The 16,865-nt window shown below is 41.4% G+C and overlaps 1 pseudogene; it reads right to left on the reverse strand.

The window, feature by feature from the left end:
* Positions 1-12,624: 12,624 nt before the first annotated feature.
* On the reverse strand, positions 12,625-12,955 carry LOC147461888 (protein CLMP1 pseudogene; annotated as a pseudogene).
* Between the last annotated feature and the right edge of the window lie 3,910 nt (positions 12,956-16,865).

Here is a 16,865-nt window from a genome sequence, read left to right on the forward strand (position 1 = left end):
AGGTTAGCCTCTGAAGAGCCCCTTCATCTATTATTCAAGTTCCCTACTTAACGAGGGTTGACTGTCAAAGTTTGCAAATGGGTACGGAGTACTTGGAAGATCATCTTTTTTACTGATAACTTATCTTGGGAGGGCGTGGATTCCAAAGCGAGACATCTTGGTGTGCACCCAAATAACTAGATTTTGCTACCTGAATCAGGTCTGGAAGTCTAGAAACCTTTGGGATTTCGAGGCCAAACTGGTTGTGGCCCATTTTGATTGCGCATGAGCACTGAGATCATCCTTAGTGTTGGAGCAAAAAGAGGGTTAGCGGACAAAGGATGAGGAATGGAGTCATACATTGAGTTGCTTGGAACAATTGAGAAGGTAGGTTCTTCATCCTTGGTTTTGGTTCCTCTGTGTCTGTGTACAAACCTTTGTTGTTGGAACCCTAAACAACAACACCACCAAACCCCCCCCCCCCCCCCCCCCGGGGGACACTTATAGTGCTTGAGGGAAACTATATTCTTTTTGAGTTAATATAATTTCTCTCCACTCACAATTGTGAATATGGCCAAAAAAAAAAAAAAGACTTTTAAGCTTTGGGTCTAAAATCTTGCACATTTAGCAGCAATTCCCCAAAGGGACTATAACAAAGGGTGTTTTTCCGCGTGTAACTTGACTTAAATTCTTGACATACTCGGTCCAAAGATTTTGTCTTTTTGTAAGGTTCAAAAACCAAGAGAACGCCAAGGAGGTGAAACACACGATAGCAATGGCGATGAAGCGAATTTGTCCCACCCCTCCACTTTACTTGCTCCATTCTCCTTTACTGCGCCTTGACTGCACTCATCATCATCTTCCATCCACTGTGTCCGCTGGTGCTACGACACACCCGTCCATATAAAGAAGCTTTAGCTCCATCATCTATCGTGCAACCATAGAGCCAGGCAGAACTCAAGGAAGAATCTCTCTCTCTCTCTCTCTCTCTCTCTCTCTCTCTCTCTCTCTCTCTCTCTCTCTCTCTCTCTCTCTCTCTCTCTCTCTCTCTCTCTCTCTCTCTCTCTCTCTCTCTCTCTCTCTCTCTCTCTCTTTGAAAACAGAATGAGCCTTTGATACTACATGAGAAACCCAAATCTACCTCTGTGAGCAAGCACTCGCCTCTGTCATTTCATGCTCAACAACATGCACCCCAACTTGTAATGAGCTCCAATCCATCATCACCAGAGAGCTTTTCCAGCCTTCAAGACCACTTGCAACTCCACAACTTGCACCATCCCGAAAAGCCGCATGGTAAATATCTTTTCGTGCAAGCTCCGTTTCCTTTTCAATGGACGTGTCTTCACGATACCCATTAACAAATACATCATATGCATAAGGAGAACCTGATCCAACTAGAGGGCTTCATTAGCCGCATTTGTATTGAATTGAATTGAGTCTGAGGGTCACAGAAATCAAGAACCTAGAAGAGAAAATTTTGGAGAGAGAGAGAGAGAGAGAGAGAGAGAGAGAGAGAGAGAGAGAGAGAGAGAGAGAAGAAGAGTATTTTAATGTCGTAGGAAACTATCCCAAGAAACCTTAAAGATCTATCCAACGAGGAGAGTTGAACTCAAGACATGCTATGAGAGAGAGAGAGAGAGAGAGAGAGAGAGAGAGAGAGAGAGAGAGAGAGAGCTTGTGCTTTGCTTTCCACATAATCCTGTGTTTACAACACCATGATCTTCATGTCCCAATTTTGATATGGCGAAACATGTCCCTAGCTTTTTTATGGTATTAATTCTTTGATTCAATCTTGCTTTGTTGTGTGCATTCTTGTCATTTGTGTGAGTATGGTTGTCATTTGTGTGAAGAACACTATATTTGGCGTGCATGTCGTCCTAGACAATGCCAAGCACAACTTCTTTTTTCAGTAGCCCCTGACTAAAGATATTGTCATGAATTTTGTTGCCCACATTAGCGTCTTGCATACTGCCGCATGAATTTAAGAGGAAAGTATAGGTGATATTGTCATGAATTTTGTTGCCCACATTAGCGTCTTGCGTAGTGCCGCATGAATTTAAGAGGAAAGTATAGGTGATTGCATCTGGAGCGATGTCCTCGCTTTGTATCTACTAAAAACAGCGCAGGGCTGCTTGGCCTGCCAAATTTGGCATACATGTCGACCACGATAATGCCAAGCATAAAGATTTTTATGACAATCCCTTTTCAGGAGCCCCTTACTAACAATATCATCGTGAATTTTGTTGCCCATATCAGCATCTTGCATAGTGCCACCTACCTTCAAGACAAAAGCATAGGTGATTGCATCTAGAGCGATCTCCTTGCTTCGCATTGGCTCAAAACAGCCCAGAGCTTCGTGCCTTGCAGAACTTGGCATACATAGGTAGTGCAAGCATAATCATTTTGTTTTCGACAGCCGTTGAGTAACAATATCATCGTGAGTTCTTTTGCCCATTCTCGGTATCTTTCAAATTCCTTCACATTTGGTGAAAACAGCACAAGCCATTTGTGTTGAGCATATCCCGCAATCAGTGTATTCCAAGAGACAAAATTTTGGACAGAAATTTCCTCAAGCACTTTTTGGTGCTTTCTCAAGAGCATCACATCTCGCATATATGATCATAGCTCCTACGTAGTGCCACATGCCTTCAAGATGCAAGCATAAGTGACTACATCAGGAGAAATGTCCTCGTTTTGCAAGTTTGAAGCAACTAGCCAAAGCTTCTTGGCCTTGTCCCTGTTGGGCATATCCCACAATCAATGCACTTGAAGAGATGACATTTCAACAACCAGTCAGAGCATCTTGGTCCCGTCCCTGTTGCGCATATCTTGCAATCGTTACACTTGAAGAGACAACATTCCACACATCAACGCAACAGTGCCACATGCCTTCAGGATGAAAGCATAGGTGATTGCATCTGGAGGGATGCCCTCGCTTTGCATCTGTTGAAAACAGCCCAGGACTTTTGCCCATCTCAGCATCCTTCAACAACTTTGCGAAGAACTCTAACTCGCTTGATCATTGGCACCAACTCCTCCATGTGAAAAACGTAAGTCGGAGTTTGAGCGTGGATCTACGTAAATCTGTAACTTAAGTCGAAAAATTGGAGACCAAAAGTCGCACAGCAAGTAAGGATTGGGTTTTGATATATACCAAGAGGAAGACTAAGATTGAAGTTGGGAATAGGAAGAGCGAATTTTGTTGCCCATATCAGCATCTTGCATAGCGGCACCTACCTTCGAGACAAAAGCATAGGTGATCTCATATGGAGCGATGTCCTCGCTTCGCATTGGCAGAAAATAGCCCAGGGCTTCCTGGCCCTACAGAATTTAAGGTAGTGCAAGCATAACATTTTGTTTTAGATAGCCGTTGAGTAACAACATCATCGTGAGTTCTTTTGCCCATCACGGCGTCTTCCAAAATTGCTCGCATTTGGTGAAAACAACCCAGAGCTTTTTGCATTGAGCATATCCCGCAATTAGTGCATTCCAAGAGACGACATTCTGGACAAAAAACTCTTCAAGCACTTTTTGGTGCTTTCTCGAGAGCACCACATCTCGCATATGTGATCGTTGCCCCTACGTAGTGCCACATGCCTGCAAGATGCAAGCATAGGTGATTACATCAGGAGAAATGTCCTTGCTTTACATGTTAGAGACAACCAGCTAGAGTTTCTTGGCCTTGTCCCTATGGGGCATATCTTGCAATCAATGCACTTAAAGAGACAACATTCCAATAGCCAGCCATAACATCTTTGCCCTGTCCCTATTGCATCTATCCGCGATCAGTGCACTTGAAGAGACAATATTCCAGACATCAAGGCAGTGCCACATGCCTTCAGGATGAAAGCATAGGTGATTGCATTTGGAGAGATGCCCTCACTTTGCATCTATTGAAAATAGCCCAAGGCTTTTACCCATCTCAACATCTTCCAACAACTTTGCAAAGAACTCTAACTCGTTTAATCATTGGCACCAACTCCTCCATGCAAAACCGTAAGTTGGAGTTTGAGCTTGGATCTACGTAAACCTGTAATGATTTTGTGAGGGAAATTGGAGGCCAAAAATCACAGAGTAAGTCAGGGTTGGGTTCTCATATATACCACGAGGAAGATTAAGACTGAAGTTGGACATAGGAAGAGTATTTACATGGAAATGAATGGTTAGATTTGGTTGAGTCTATGTTAGGATGCTGCGGAGCACAAGAGCCAGAGGAATTGTCAGGGAAAGTCTTAGACTGTTGGAGTAGAGAAGCGGATCATTTAGTAGGAAATTTTGATGGACAAAGGTACCATTTTCAAGCTCCAAGCTGAAGGTTTGTGATATGTGTTGAGGTTGAGACGCTTGTCTCAAAACATGCGTACATCCAGCATATACAACGACCATTTATTTAACAGCCCCTGACTAACAATATCGTCATAAATTATGTTGCCCATATTGGCGTTCTGCATAGTACCACATTTCTTCAAGATGAAAGCATAGGTGATTGCATCTAGAGAAATGCGCTTGCTTTGCATTCATTAAAAGAGCCCAGAGATTTCTGTGTTGAGCATACCCCGCAATCAGTGCATTTCAAGAGATGACATTCCGGGCAAAAAGCTTGCATACACGCCCATTTCTCCTACATAGTGCCACATGCTTTCAAGATGTAACCATTGATAATTACATCAGGAGAAATGTCCTCGCTTCGCATCTTGAAAAGAGCCAGCCAGAGCTTCCTAGCCATGTCCTGTTGGGCATATCCCACAATCAATGCACTTGAAAAGACGAGATTCCAAACAGTGCCACATGCCTTCAAGACAAAAGCATAGGTGACTGCATCTGGAGAGATGCCCTCTCTTTGTATCTGCTAAAAATAGCCGAGGGCATTGTGGCCCTGCCAAATTTGGCACAGATGTCAGCGAAGGCAGTACCAAGCATTACATTTTTTTTTAACAATCCCTGACTAACAATATCATCCTGAATAAGAAATTGTTGCCTCTGTACAAGCTGCTGTAAATCCACTAATCGGTATACAAGTTTCACAAAATAACCACACACACACACACACACACACACACACACACAAACACAGAGGAATCGTGGCTATAGCTATCACAGTGGAAACTCTAAAGATTGTTGAGATGCTGATGGAGATGCTACTAGCTGATCGAGATGGAAGCAACAATAATCAATAAAGATGAGGATGATGATACGAATGAAGACAAGGATGATGACGATGACATCACATTCATGTCTAAGTCAAATTATACACGCACATACTTTCGCTCCAATTATTGGGAAGCTTCCTTACCACAGCTTCACACCTTACAAAGGCACCAACATCGCACGAGAACGCCAGTAGTCTTGTGAAAGTTGGGCAAGTGTGTGTGTGTGTGTGTGTGTGTGTGTGTGTGTGTGTGTGTGTGTGTGTGTGTGTGTGTGTGTGTGTGTGTGTGTGTGTGTGTGTGTGTGTGTGTGTGTGTGTGTGTGTGTGTGTGTGTGTGTGTGTGTGTGTGTGTGTGTGTGTGTGTGTGTGTGTGTGTGTATGTGTGTGTGTGTGTGTGTAGCTGTCCTTACCATAGCTTAACACCTTACAAAGCCACCAACATCGCACGAGAACGCCAGTAGTCTTGTGAAAGTTGGGCAAGTGTGTGTGTGTGTGTGTGTGTGTGTGTGTGTGTGTGTGTGTGTGTGTGTGTGTGTGTGTGTGTGTGTGTGTGTGTGTGTGTGTGTGTGTGTGTGTGTGTGTGTGTGTGTGTGTGTGTGTAGCAGTTCTAAATCTATATATATATATATACGCAAACGAACACTAACTGTTCACAGAACAACAATTCTACAAAAGTACAGTGGATTTGTACAATAATTTATTGAAGATCCTTGGCTTTTCTGCCAATCTGATACGGACGGTACACAACCCCATAGAGAAGCCATAAATTTTGATTTTATTGTTTTTTTTCAAAAAGCATTTTTTTACCAATCTTAAGATTTAAAGGAGTTTAAGGAGAAAATCAAATTTTTACCAGAACTTCATCCCTAACTAGATAAGAGTGACTTATATTCCATTGATTTATGTATAAGTAGTCTCAAGCCAGACCAAAACTAACCACTTCCTTGTATATCAACAACATTTGTAATAGAACCTATTATTTGGAACTAGTTTTATAATCAAGCTGGGATATCCCCCAAAAAAAATCAGTATTTACCACTTATTACCTAACTGAGATACCCCTTTCTTAGAAAAATTCATAACCATTATTCCCAAAAATCCTTACTATTATGTTATGTCAATCCTATTGCTGCCACATGCCAGCTAACAAATGTATACTACAATACATTGGACGACTCAGCCACAGAGAGCCCACTCAGACTCAGTCCGAGAAATTTAAAAAAATCTCCGGCCATGCTCAGATAAAGGGAACTATATGCCATACTCATCTACCATATAATGCAATCATTCCTATCAAATATCTGAAACTAGGGCAATAACCCCGAAGTATTCAGTAAATTCAAAGTATCCTTTTAGTTAAATTGGTAAATTAAATTGTCTGTTCTAAAAACATCAGAGTAACCAGCCAGGATCCGCTTAAGGACACTAAATGATTTACCCTATAGTATCGAGATCCTTTTAAACAAAACCCACTAGCAAGATGGTAGGTAAGGACAAGTGCCTATATACTTTAGATGAGAATAAGAAGCCAGCAGAAGATGGTAAGCAAATTAAATTGAGTAGCCAAGGTTCGACCTAACCTTGGCCATCAGAAATATGTCAACACATTGAATTAGTGATAGGTTTATCAGAAACTAACACTACTCTTCCTAGCATATGATGAAAAAAACCAGTAAATTAGAAACCTGCTTTTATTCAACCTCAGTCCGGTATGTGCTGTCAGAATAAAGGGCAACATACCAGAAGCTAATACTCAGTATATACAAAATAATCTTTTAGCCAATTCAGTACAATAGGCAACTGGTAAAAAAGATCAATCTTACTTGTAGGTGATGTATTATGGTAAAAATGGTCGAGTCAATTTGAAAGAACATTATTTACTCCTACAATCGGGTATGCAAAGCCTCACATAACCTACTGTAATATCAAATACCTGGCCACCATTTCCAAGACCTGTTTTTAATGACCTCAGAATAATCTTAAGTAGTTTTAATAAAATAGGCCCCAGAACTAGTAACCGATTTAGTTCCAGGTCAGTCCTTTTACCAAAAATACCTCAGCAAAGTAACAAAACTATCCAACAACTCATATACATCTCATTTTTTTGTGAAGGACAGGTTATTTTCAGATCTGCAGTACCCCTTTCATAAGTACATTACCCAATTGAGTAACAATATTACTAGAGTCAACCGTATATACACACCATGTCCTTTAAATACCCCACCATCCTCTTTTCCGTGCAGCCATAAGATAAGAAATCATTCAAACCTGGCAATCTGCCTTTTTTTCAAAAAATTATAAAGGACAAATTTTACTCAAAAAAAACGGTTAAACAGCCCCTTTTTTTTCAAACGAGATTTATTTACTTCCATCAAACATTACTTGGTAGTTACTCGTTTTTTATGAGCTTTTCACATAACTAGGAAGAGCCATGTTCCTGAGCCAGACTACCTATACTTTATATAGCAATATACATCATTAGTCAAAGCAAAACCACAATTCCAATCTGTCCCAAAGTCACCATACATTACCGCATACTTTTCTCCTCATAAACCTTTTAAGAACAGTCTCCGGAGCAAGTTTAAAAATAAAGAAAACAGTCTATTTAACTGGGTTTTTTTTCCTTTGAGAGCACAAAAAGATTTCCCTTTTTTTATATATTCAAGAATTTTAAAAAAAAGATTTCTGTTAACCTATAGATTAGGAGACGACGACGCCTCCACTATGGCTTTCTCGATTTTTTCGGCATGTTGAGCCACAGCAACTAGTAGATAAAATACACACAGTTTTGAACTAACACACGCAGAGAGACGATAACATAGCACGCAGCTATGTGAGTATGATTACTCACCTTAGGAGCCTTATTTATAGTTGGACAGGTTAAACCCACAATCGAGGATGTCAGCACAGGCACGTACCACGGGATCCCTCACAGCCCAAGATCCGGAGGATTACAGGCGAGATTCCTCCATATCTGCACCTTATGCTCAAGGGAAAAAGGTGGGGAAGACAGACATAGCATACCCATACCCCAAAACCTAAGCGGTGGCGTGCAGTAGAGGCAAGAAGGACTCCATACCACGCTTACAAAATTAAAGATTAGTGCTATGACCAGAAAATGTGAAGCCTAGTCGAACAGTCCACCTCACCATATGGTAACTTAAGATAGCATTAATTCCCATAGTCAAAGCCCGGCTTTTTCGACTAGAAGCAAGTAAACTGTATTCGGCTTCGGATATTCATACCCACTAGGTATTTTCATCTGCTATCCCAGCCCGACTTTAAGTTTTAGCACTCCACTAGTGTAAAAAACCATTCTACACTGTGAGTGTATGATAAATTTTGGGTAAACTTTCCAAATCCCAATTAGTCTTAAGAGTCAATAAACTGGTTTTATTCTAAATGGTTGGTTATATATAAAAAACCAAGTCCCGAGTATCATTTCCAGAGTAAGTGGTCTTCAACTATTTTGTTTAAGTTAAATGTAAAGCCCGGTCAGACAGTCTACATCACCACAAGGTAAAATTAAATAGCAATAATTCCCATAGTCACAGCCAATTCTATAGACTCGTAGCTAGTAAGCTGTATCAGGTCTCGAGTATATATACACAGTAGGTATTTACACCTGCTATCCCAGCCCTATATTAAGCTTCAGCACTCCCAATAGTGTGAAAAAAAGAAGCACTATCTACAATGTGAGAGTAAACACAATTTCAGGCACACTTTCCTATTTCCAATTTGGTTTAGGAGTTTTTTTTTTTAATGGTTTTATTAAAGATGGTTGGTCAAATACAAAACCCGAGTACAAAGTATCATTTCCAGAGTTTGGCATTCTTCAACTATTTTGCATCCTTGGTGTATTATGGCCTACAGTCATGACCAGGTTTTTTTCATAGCAACTGCACATCTCTTTATGTCAAATGAATCTATACGTCGAGCAACATTACTCCGTTATGAACTTCATCTATTCCCACAGTTAGGAACCTCTCTTTCCCAAACAAAGTGGTGGACATATCAAGACCGAGTGACACGAGTGACACTTTGGGATCGTGAACATTTCAAGAACAATATCCGATTGGCGATGTTTACTGAAGCATTGGGTCTAGGGCCAAAGTATTATTATATTGAGCATTCAATAAAGCCTAGTTTTTCAGATCGGCTATATCTGCTAGCCCAGTTTCTACCTCCTCAGAAGATTTTCTTATACCGTAGTTATGGTCATCAGCTACGAGGATATTTTAACTGTACTCACCACACTCGGGAGTATGAGGTAGCCTTGGCGACTCGTATCGTGCCTTTGGCTAAGCGGCCAAACACTTGCTTCTACTGTGATAGCTGTTTGTGTGATCATGTAATGGGCGGCATAATAGAGATGTAGATGCAAGGCTCCTGAAATAATCATCAGCTAAGCTTTTTTGTCCCGTGACATCTTTTGTGTGTGTGTGTGTGTGTGTGTGTGTGTGTGTGTGTGTGTGTGTGTGTGTGTGTGTGTGTGTGTGTGTGTGTGTGTGTGTGAGAGAGAGAGAGAGAGAGAGAGAGAGAGATTTGTACCACGCTATGTCCAGCTTGTTCCAGTTGGCCATGGCAATGTGGTCATGCTCTTGCTATCGATGTTGACGAAGGTGACACGTGCGGCAGAAGCTATATAAAGGTGATGCATACGGGCAATTTATAAAAACAATGAAGCCCTTAGAAATCCGTGACACGTGGACAAACATCCAGCCAGATTTTTAAAACTGCCTTCTACACTAACAAAGTAACAAAAAACAAATCGCCACTTAGGGTGGTTCAGATTGGAGAGGTGGAAGAGAAACACCTTTCCACCACTTCCAGGCAGAACACACAGAGAATCAGCTTTGCCGCCGCCCTAGCGTTCACACAAGATGGTAGTCGCTTTGTCTGCATGGCATGGCTCCATTGGCTGGAGAAGAAGGCATGAGGGTGGAAGTGCTGACGGGGGGGGGGGAGACGGGGGTCGGAAGAAAAAGAGGGGAGGGTGGAAGAGAAAAAGGCGAGCTCTTCCTTGACGTGGCAACCCAGTCAACACCTTCCACCGCCTTATGTGAACAAGACAGCGAGCTGGGAAGATTTTGATTGGTCCGTAAGAAATTCTCAGCTCTTCCTCCAGGCGATGTGAACCCAGCCTTAGCCTTTCGCCTTCATTGTCCACATAATACAATCCTGGACCTGTTTGATCCCATCGTGCAATCATGGTGCCCATTGATAATCCCATGCCTCAATATGAATACAAGGTGCTTGCTAGAAGCTTTGATGCCCTTGCAACAGAGATCCTTCGTTTGCTACTTTGAATATCCTACTCTTGCACTCCAAGACCGACAGAGAAAAAAAACCTCCCTCTCTCCCTCCTCTTCGCACTCTCAAATGCCCCTGCTATAAACACCATGTTGTAGTCCTTGTCGCTTGCGCAGCACCCCCTTCAACCAGTCATTAAGCCTCACATATCCAGGCCTATGACCTCCTCCAAGTCCACTTTTTAGCTCCACCCAAAGCCCTACCTTGAGGCTGTGTCGCTGCCCTTGATCCCTCTACTCTGCCATCTTTCCTATGCATATTGCAATCTCACAAGGCTGCCAACGAGAGAGAGAGAGAGAGAGAGAGGAGGGGGGGGGGGGGAGGAAAACTGCAGGTGGCTTCTCCTCCACAACAAAAATAAAATAAAATTGTTGGTCTTGTTTTAATGCAGGGCAGGTCTCCTCTCTCTCTCTCTCTCTCTCTCTCTCTCTCTCTCTCTCTCAACGTGCCATATGGGCCTTTGTTCTATTCAAAGCTCTCAAGAGCATCTCAGTAGATTCTAGTCAATCAGCTACCTCTAAAAGCTAAAAAGCTACACCCACTCTACTTTCAATTCTTTACATGGAATCTACACAAGATACTCCACCCACTCTCCATTTCAAAGGCTACACACCACTCATATTTTCAACTTTCAATATTTAAACTCCACACCTTGAAAGTAAAAGGGTCTAGCTAAACCACTAGGTTGCAAGCCTGTGGTGGCTTTTGTGGTGGCCTTAAGCATTTAAAAACAAGTGAAAGGGTCATGGTGGCTTTGTAAAATAACAAGAAAATGATAAAATCATTAGGTTGAGATTAACTAGAATTATAAAGATAAAGCATTGTTCAGGAATAACTCTTTTATTAAGGGATTAAGTTTCCTCCTTACAAAGAAGCAAACCAGAAATAATAGTCGAATTTTTGAATTTGCAAGATTTTTAAACTAAGTTCTCACATATTTCACCATTTTTTCTTCCTTTACCATGATTTTCTCATTTAGTGTGTGTGTGTGTGTAAAATAAATAAATATATATATATATATATATATGTATAAAATTTACAAGAATTCTGTAAGGTGAAGCTTCACTTTAGCATTATAAAAGAAGAGAATGCAAGTGAAGTCAAGCCATGTAATGCTGTGGAATGAAGTGTGAAATAGAAAGATTCATTTAATATTTTAAAAAGGAAATAGCATTTAAGGTAAGTCTCCATCATGGCACTGAAAACAATGAAAATATGCATAGCCGAACTCAACACTAAGACTTCTTTAAAAATCCAAAAAGTCTAACGTGTCTCTCCCCCGGGCCTTTTTTGCTTTCTAAAAGAAACTTTAGTATTGTGTTGGATTAAGGAAACTTTCATTGTTTTAGTGCATGATGGAGACTTACTTTAAATGTTTATTTCACTTTCATTTCATATCGTGACATGTCTTGACTTTTTTGGCATTCTAAAAGAAGCCTTAGAGTAGTGTTTGGTTAAGCATACTTTCAATGTTTTCAATGATGATTGAGACTTGTCTTAAATGTTATTTCAATTTTAAAATAGTAAATGGATTCTTTTATTTCACCCTTCATTTCACATCCAAAAATGCTTGACTTTTCTTGCATTCTATTGATTTAGAACGTTAAAGTGAAGCTTCACCTTGCATAATCTATACTAAGGATAATGGGGGAAGGGATTTCGGCCCTCACCCCGGACATGTGTAAGTAGGAGTTCATTCCGGTTGGTGTGCCCTAGCGCCCGACAGTGGACAGAGACTGTATGAAGAGAGAGAGTTTGAGAGAGAGACTACACGAAGCACGAAGAGAGAGACTCCAGAGTTTGAGAGAGAGAGACTGCACGAAGGGACGGGCTTGGGCTGAATCTGGGTCAAATGTTGTAGGCGCGCTCCACCTCGCGTGTCGCATTCAGGCCTCCCACTGCCAGAGAGAGAGAGAGAGAGAGAGAGAGAGAGAGAGAGAGAGAGAGAGAGAGAGAGAGAGAGAGAGAGAGAGAGAAGGTGCCGCTTGCTTACAGACAGGCACAGAAAGAGAGAGTGTGCCCCGCTTGAGACTATCTTGCATAGAGAGAGAGAGAGAGAGAGAGAGAGAGAGAGAGAGAAGTTGGTGTTGGAGGCCTACCTTGAAGATCTTACTGGGCTTCATCGCCTTGACATCCCATGGACAAGCGGATACGCTTGGCCATGTCTAGGGGATCTGGGTGACTCACATCCCCTTGCAAAAGGAGCTGCACATCTTGAAGAGCAAGCTCAATATTTCCAACAGCTTCATAAGCACGAGCACGTTGAAGCAAAGCCCATGAAAAGCCAGAGTGGACTTTGAGGGCAAGGTTGCATTCTCGAATAGCAGCATCATGCTGAGCAGGCTTCATCTGCATGAGGCAAGCGACACGATTGCTATGGAAGACAGCACGATCTGAGTGGTGTGGAGGGGTAAGCTTGAGGGCAAGCTCATACTGATCCATAGCGCCCAAATAATCTTTTCTCTGAAATATCTGATTGCCTTCTTCTTTAAGCTCCCTTGCTCTTGATGCCATGTAAGGGGTGTATTCCTGTGTCTTCCCACCTTCATGATCCCTGGCTATGGTGGATGCAGGGTCTCTATTCTAATCACTGACATTGTCCTTGCCTTCCCATCTCTAGTTTTTCTAATAGTGATGATGATATGAAGGTCTGTCCTGGCTTTGTGACCGTCGGTGGTGTGCATCAGGCACCCGAGCTCTCTGCTCATTTCCATCCTTTCTAGGTTTCTCAGATACACCAAACCGTCTACTGTCCCCATTTTGCCGATGATCGTTGTCATTCACTTGATGCTGTTTTGCGCTCTCACAGTGCCCCACTGCCATCCCCCAAGCATCCCACGTGGCCGCAGCCTTGGACTCAATATTGCGCATGAGTTGGGCTCTCGCCTCGCCTCAGGCTATCATCATCAATGACAAATTAAAGTTCTCAAAAAAAACCTAGGTTTAGTGTAATCCCACATACAAAATTTGAAATTTACCTTTAAATTTTGTATTTGAAGGTGAGAAAACCTACAAAGTTTTGAAAAAATTAGTGAAATTTGGTGTAAAAACCTTCAAATTTTGTCCATTTACCTCTGTTGTTTCACATATGTAGGTTTGCCAAGTTTTTGAAAAAAAGTTTTTTTCGAGCACTGTTGTCATGCTCTCAGAGACGCGGGGGAGTCAGCTCAGACGCCTCCAAGTTGTTGCCATCTCTCTCTCTCTCTCTCTCTCTCTCTCTCTCTCTCTCTCTCTCTCTCTCTCTCTCTCTATACTTCTATACTAAGGATAATGGGGGAAGGGATTCCGGCCCTCCCCCCCGGACACGTGTCAGCAGGAGTTCATTCCGGTTGGTGTGCTTTGGCGCCCGACAGCGGATAGAGACTGCACAAAGAGAGAGAGTTTGAGAGAGAGAGAGAGAGATTGCACGAAGCACGAAGAGAGAGACACGAGAGTTTGAGAGAGAGACTGCACGAAGGGACGAGCCTAGGCAGAATCCAGGCATTGAATCAAATGCTGCAAGCACACTCCACCTCACGAGTCGCATTCAGGCCTCCCACTGCCTGAGAGAGAGAGAGAGAGAGAGAGAGAGAGAGAGAGAGAGAGAGAGAGAGAGAGAGAGAGAGAGAGAGAGCATTGGATGGCTCGCGATATATGTGTATATATATATATATATATATATATATATATATATATATATATATATATATATATATATATAGAGAGAGAGAGAGAGAGAGAGAGAGAGAGAGAGAGAGCGTTGGATGGCTCGCAACAGAGAGAGAGGAGAGAGAGAGAGAGAGAGAGAGAGAAGAGAGCGTTGGATGGCTCGCAACAGAGAGAGAGAAGGAGGGAGAGAGAGAGAGAGAGAGAGAGAGAGTATTTAGCGCCGTTTGATTCTGATTACAATGTTCGTAAAAAATGTGTCTCAGCTTAATATCGTGCCGATTTCAATTTCAAAAATGCCGGTTGAGGGCAAGAGGAAAGGGAGAAATTCCTCAAGAAAAATAGTGTAAAAATCCGAAAAGATAACCTAATTTACATATTTCCTCTTGAAAAAATCAAGGAGATATTGCAATGTTCGTAAAAAATGTGTCTCAGCTTAATATCTTGCCGGTTTCAATTTCAAAAAAGTCGTTTGAGGGCAAGAGGAAAGGGAGAAATTCCGCCTAGAAATTGAGAAAAATAGTGTAGAAACCCAAAAAGATAACCTAATTTTTACATATTTCCTCTTGACAAAATCAAGGAAATATTGTAGTTTTCGTAGAAAATGTGTCTCAGCTTAATATCTTGCCGGTTTCAATTTCAAAAAAGTCAAATGAGGGCAAGAGGAAAGGGAGAAATTCCGCCCAAAATCGAGAAAAATAGTGTAAAAAACTGAAAAAATAAACTAATTTTTAAATATTCCTCTTGACAAAATCAAGGAAAGGAAGTTTGTATGTTTGGAAAAATGAATTTTCTCAAAGACTACTGGCCCACGCTTCCTCTCTTGGGTCGCCAAGAGACAGAGAGACTACGCGTCTACAAGTCCTGCACCACGTTGTACACGCCAACCAAATGACCACCGTTTTCCCCCTTTCCTGAACACTATTGTGGACTTTGTCTGCATTTGTGTATGCGAGAGAGAGAGAGAGAGAGAGAGAGAGAGAGAGAGAGAGAGAGAGAATCTTGCCAACCTTCATAATTTAACTCTATTTTCTTAAATTTAACATTATTTTTGGAGAGAGAGAGAGAGAGAGAGAGAGAGACTTTTCAAGTTCGTCTATAGAAAGAGAGAGAGAGTCGTGACCACGGAAAAAATGTGTCTCAGTTTAATATCGTGCCGGTTTCAATTTGAAATATGCCGGTTGAGGGCAAGGGGAAAAGAAGAAAAATTAACCTAATTTCCTAAATTTTCATCTTGGAAAATATCGTGCTATTTTCAATTTCACAAATGCCGGTTGAGGGCAAGGGGAAAAGGAGAAAAATAAACCTAATTTTTAAAAATTTGTCTTAGTTTAATATCGTACCGATTTCAATTTCATAAATGCCGGTTGAGGGCAAGGGGAAAAGGAGAAAGATAAACCTAATTTCCTAAATTTTGTCTCACCTTAATATCGTGTTGTTTTCAATTTCAATTATGTTGGTTGAGGACAAGAGGGAAAGGATAAAAATTAACCTAATTTCCTAAAATTTCCTCTTGGAAAATTCAAGGAAAGGAATTTTGTATTTTTCCACTACTCGAGGTAGTTTGAGAGAGAGAGAGAGAGAGAGAGAGAGAGGAAGGAGAAAAATTAACCTAATTTCCTAAAATTTCATCTTGGAAAATATTGTGTCATTTTCATTTTCACAAATGCCAGTTGAGGGCAAGGGGAAAAGGAGAAAAATAAACCTAATTTCCTAAAATTTGTCTCAACTTAATATCGTACCAGTTTCAATTTCAAAAATGTTGGTTGAGGGCAAGGGAAAAAGGAGAAAAATAAACCTAATTTCCTAAATTTTGTCTCAGCTTAATATCGTGCAGTTTTCAATTTCAATTATGCCGGTTGAGGGCAAGGAGGAAAGGAGAAAAATTAACCTCTTGGAAAATTTAAGGAAAGGAATTTTGTATGTTTTGAAAAAAGATTTTTCCCAAACACTGCTCGAGGTAGTTTGAGAGAGAGAGAGAGAGAGAGAGAGACAGAGAGAGACATAGAAAATTCGTTCACACACACACAGCATGTCACCTCAAGGATGGTGGTGACAGGTTGGAGTTTTCAATTTCAAAAATGCCGGTTGAGGGCAAGGTGAAAAGGAGAAGTTCCACCCCAAATAGAGAAAAAATAGTGTAAAACCCCAAAAACAAAACCAAATTCCTAAAATTTCCTCTCCAAAAAATCAAGGAAAGGAATTTTGTATGTTTGGAAAAATGATTTTTCTTGAACACTACTCGAGGGATTTTGAGAGAGAGAGAGAGAGAGAGAGAGAGAGAGAGAGAGAGAGAGAGAGAGATTATGCTTGCATCTCAAAGGCACATGATGCTATATGTACTTCTATACTGTTGTATAATGGAAAAATATGTCTTGCCAAGTGTCACAAGTTGCATCTTGAAAGGCTATAGTCCAAAGAAATTTAATGGTGTATAGCTACCAGCTCTTATTATCGAGGCATAGGGCAGGGCGAGGCAGGGTGGGGCCATTCTTCTCTAGCAAAGGCAAAAGTTAATCTCTATGAATTCATAATATTTCTAGCCACTGATCCTCACAATGTCCTCCACTCTACTGGCCACATGCAGGTGATATGCTTACGTGTAAACAAAAGTTATCATCACCCTATCCCCATGCTATATAAGCACCTGTTGCACTTTGTAGTTTTACCCCCCATAGTCGAATGCCTACCTTTGAGAACAATCCCTCCAATAGCAGGCTCTAATCCTATAGCTCCATGCCATAGTTGCCTCTACAAGGTCATGTAACCGGTTGCTTTG

Source organism: Adiantum capillus-veneris, chromosome 3, assembly GCF_014529385.1.
Source record: "Adiantum capillus-veneris isolate H3 chromosome 3, ASM1452938v2, whole genome shotgun sequence".
NCBI classification, from domain to species: domain Eukaryota; kingdom Viridiplantae; phylum Streptophyta; class Polypodiopsida; order Polypodiales; family Pteridaceae; genus Adiantum; species Adiantum capillus-veneris.